This window comes from Bubalus bubalis, chromosome X (genome assembly GCF_019923935.1).
Source record: "Bubalus bubalis isolate 160015118507 breed Murrah chromosome X, NDDB_SH_1, whole genome shotgun sequence".
Lineage (NCBI taxonomy): Eukaryota > Metazoa > Chordata > Mammalia > Artiodactyla > Bovidae > Bubalus > Bubalus bubalis.
The window spans coordinates 48,963,824-48,968,479 of record NC_059181.1 but is presented as its reverse complement, the minus strand read 5'-3'; the positions used below and the strand labels follow the sequence as shown (position 1 = coordinate 48,968,479).

Sequence of the window (4,656 nt, the reverse complement as noted above, 5' to 3'; positions counted from 1 at the left end):
TGCAGAAGGAACTTTTTTAAAATTAAAAACTATGGTGTACCCATGTGGATTTCATCTTGCACATTTTGTCACTCCTTACCCAATCCTTCTTTTCTCCTGTATCCTGCTACAACTCTCCAAATTAAAGTTTCCACTTTTTCCCCTCTTCTGACTTAAAATCATTCAGGACTGAAACTGTCCTTTGCATAAAGTCTTGCAAGCTGAAACTGATTACTTCTTATAAAGTTAAATAATTGCCACATCATTTTTTTAATAGACAGCCTTTGAGCCTACTGCTGTATGGACAACTCAGAAAGTTCACCAGAACACCTGATTTTTCCTCACAGTATTTTTCTCTTCCATGGACTACTTCTTGATGATAAATACCCACTTTTCTATCCTGTGGTTGGAGTTGAAACCAATCTCTGTCCCCCATTGTAAAAACCCATTGTAGTTGTTATTATACCTATCTAAACTGTCCTGAATAAAGTCTGTCTTACCATCTTTAACAAGTGTCACTGAATATTATTTTCTTTAATAGTTATCAAGACACCTTGTTTGGTATTTTAAAACTGACTTTAAATTGCTTTGCTCCTTTTTTTTATTGTCTTAACACTTTTATAGGGGCAGTCAGTAATAACCTGCATTTCCTTTTGTTTTAGATTCATTGTCTTATCTGCTTTTGTGATGAGGATACAATGAAGGGGTTATTAGAGAATGCATTCCTTTACATTTGTCCAACTGGATATGCTGAACTTATATAAAATTAATATTTGGTATGCCAATGCATGTGAAAATCCAACCTTATATTCCTTCATTTTTTTTGGTTTAAGCAACTTTATTGAAGAAAAATAAATCAATTACTATCAGACTATTAGTTGATCACTCATCCGTTGACAACTCACAACATTTATTCAGTGCTATGTTAAACAATGCATTGGAAGATAGATTAACTAAGAGCTCTAAGCCTCCTAACAATTTAAGTGAAAATTACAAAATGTTTGAGATGTTTTTTTGGAATAGAAAGGGTGTTTGACTTCCAATTTTTATTCTCTGTAGAACAAGAACAGGTCATTCTTTTATTGACATGTATAAAATACATCACATTTTCTGTTCTGCTGATGCTATAAATTCAATACCAATTCTCCAGCCACATCAGTTATGAGCATAAAGTGTATCATGTAACCTCAAACCTTTAACAGTGGAAGGCTTAAATGGATGTTGCTAGAATAATTCTGCTTACTATGACGTGACAGCTCAGCATCCATCTCCCTCCCTCTCAGATGATTCTTCAGCATGTTAGAGCAATTAGGAATGGTTTTAGTCTCACAACCAAGACACTGGCCACATAATACACATGATCCATTAAAAAAAAAAAAAACAATTCCTAGAGGAAAACATAGGCAAAACACTCTCCAACATAAATCACAGCAGGATCCTCTATGACCCACCTCCCAGAGTAATGGAAATAAAAGCAAAAATAAACAAATTGGACCTAATTAAAATTAAAATCTTTTGCACAACGAAGGAAACTATAAGCAAAGTGAATAGACAGCCTTCAGAATGGGAGAAAATAATAGCAAATGAAGCAACTGACAAAAAACTAATCTCAAAAATATACAAGCAACTCCTGCAGCTCAATTCCGGAAAAATAAATGACCCAATCAAAAAATGGGCCAAAGAACTAAACAGACAATTCTCCAAAGACATACAGATGGCTAACAAATACATGAAAAGATGCTCAACATTACTCATTATCAGAGAAATGCAAATCAAAACCACAATGGGGTACCATCTCACGCCAGTCAGAATGGCTGCTATCCAAAAGTCTACAAGCAATAAATGCTGGAGAGGGTGTGGAGAAAAGGGAACCCTCTTACACTGTTGGTGGGAATGCAAACTAGTACAGCCACTACGGAGAACAGTGTGGAGATTCCTTAAAAAACTGGAAATAGAACTGCCTTATGACCCAGCAATCCCACTGCTGGGCATACACACTGAGGAAACCAGAATTGAAAGAGACATGTGTAGCCCAATATTTGTCTCAGCACTGTTTATACTAGCCAGGACATGGAAGCAACCTAGGTGTCCATCAGCAGACAAATGGATAAGAATGCTGTGGTACATATACACAGTGGAATATTACTCAGCCAATAAAAAGAATTCATTTGAATCAGTTCTAATGAGGTGGATGAAACTGGAGCCTATTATACAGAGTGAAGTAAGCCAGAAAGAAAAAGACCAATACAGTGTATTAACACATATATATGGAATTTAGAAAGTTGGTAACAATAACCCTATATGCAAGACAGCAAAAGAGACAGAGATGAATAGAACAGTCTTTTGGACTCTGTGGGAGAAGGAGAGGGTGGGATGATCTGAGAGAATAACATTGAAACATGTATATTATCATATGTGAAATGGATCGCCAGTCCAGGTTCCATGTATGAGACAGGATGCTTGGGGCTGGTGCACTAGGATGACCCAGAGGGATTGGATGGGGAGGGAGGTGGGAGGGAGGTTCAGGATGGGGAACCCATGTAAACCCATGGCTGATTCATATCAATGTATGGCAAAACCCACTACAATATTATAAAGTAATTAGCCTCCAACTAAAATAAATATTTTTTTTTAAGAGAGAATCAACACCAAAACATAAAAATAAAAAAAATAAAAATTCTGAATCTTGGGCAACTGTTCTCTTGTAACTACTTTAGTTTCTAAAAGCAGTTGTTGTCCAAAGCTGGAAGAACTTAAGTCTTCTCAGATGAGCATGTGAATGAATGGAGGAGGTAGACAAAAAATAAAATAAAAAAAGATGAGGTCCAAAAGGGGAGCAGCCAGATAAGAAAAAATAAATAAATAAAAGGAGCAGTAATTTGTGTTTAGTACAGCTATAATGCAGGTTATTCTGACTTTAAGGTAGCATCACATGGCATACTGCTGACTCCATTCCTGAGATATTTTGTTGTACTTATCTCTGTTTTATAGATCTGTGCAATCTCTGGCACTAGGGGTCATCTGGGTTTGAATCACATAGCAGTGAACAAATGGATAAAAAAAAAAAAACTTTAGAAATAGTTAAAGCAGGAGACCATTGTCATTTTAGAATATCTAGACAAATGCTGCCATTACTGTTAATATTTGGATGATAGATTATTGCTGTAAATGCACCTTAGGTGGTTTGAAAGGGTGGTCTGAAGGAAAATGATTTGTCAAAAATACACCGCCTTGAAATGGCTGTCATTAGGTCCCATAATTGTGGCTTGCCAATGAAATGTATCATCTCCAAATCGACGTGCATGTGCTAGAGGGTCACGGGCCAAATCACTAACTTCCTTATTAATCCATTTCAGCGTCCTGGTCTGTGCCATAATATGGCTCCTCACTCTCTCAGTGGGTGCTCAAAGGTCCTGCAAAAACCGTTGATTATACCAGCAGCTGGGAAGGATTGTCTTTTGCTCTCCCATCGGCTCTGCCAGATACAGGCACTTGGTATTGAGGTGGAACTCGTGAGAATCTCAAGGCTGGTTAACAGGAGCTGTCATGCTGCAATGACTAAAGGGCAATTTTGTGCACTCCTCCTGACAGGAGCCCATCTCCTTTCTTCACTTTTTTTTTTAAATTTTTTAAATTTTATTTTTTTTTTACCGTTTTATAGTGTTTTTATTTTATTTTATTTTGCTTTATTTATTTATTTTTACTTTACAATATTGTATTGGTTATGCCATACATCAATATAAATCTGCCACAGGTATACACATGCTCCCCATCCTGAACCCCCCTCCCAATTCCCTCCCCATACCATACCTCTGGGTCATCCCAGTGCACCAGCCCCAAGCATCCTGTATCCTGCATCGAACCTGGACTGGTGATTCATTTCTTATATATTACACATGTTTCAAGGTCATTCTCCCAAATCATCCCACTCTCTCTCTCTCCCACAGAGTCCAAAAGACTGTTCTATACATGTGTGTCTCTTTTGTTGTCTCGCATACAGGGTTATCGTTACCATCTTTCTAAATTCCATATATATGTGTTAGTATACTGTATTGGTGTTTTTCGTTTTGGCTTACTTCACACTGTATAATAGGCTCCGGTTTCATCCACCTCATTAGAAGTGATTCAAATGTATTCTTTTTAATGGCTGAGTAATACTCCATTGTGTATATGTACCACAGCTTTCTTATCCATCCGTCTGCTGATGGACACCTAGGTTGCTTCCATGTCCTGGCTAGTATAAACAGTGCTGCGATGAACATTGGGGTACACGTGTCTCTTTCCCTTCTGGTTTCCTCAGTGTGTATGCCCAGCAGTGGGATTGCTGGGTCATAAGGCAGTTCTATTTCCAGTTTTTTAAGGAATCTCCACACTGTTCTCCATAGTGGCTGTACTAGTTTGCATTCCCACCAACAGTATAAGAGGGTTCCCTTTTCTCCACACCCTCTCCAGCATTTATTGCTTGTAGACTTTTGGATAGCAGCCATTCTGACTGGCATGAAATGGTACCTCATTGTGGTTTTGATTTGCATTTCTCTGATAATGAGTAATGTTGAGCATCTTTTCATGTGTTTGTTAGCCATCTGTATGTCTTCTTTGGAGAATTGTCTGTTTAGTTCTTTGGCCCATTTTTTGATTGGGTCATTTATTTTTCCGGAATTGAGCTGCAGGAGTTGC

The 4,656-nt window shown here is 37.7% G+C and overlaps 1 pseudogene; it reads right to left on the bottom strand.

The window, feature by feature from the left end:
• Positions 1 to 2,774: 2,774 nt before the first annotated feature.
• On the bottom strand, positions 2,775 to 3,539 carry LOC102405442 (annotated as a pseudogene).
• Between the last annotated feature and the right edge of the window lie 1,117 nt (positions 3,540 to 4,656).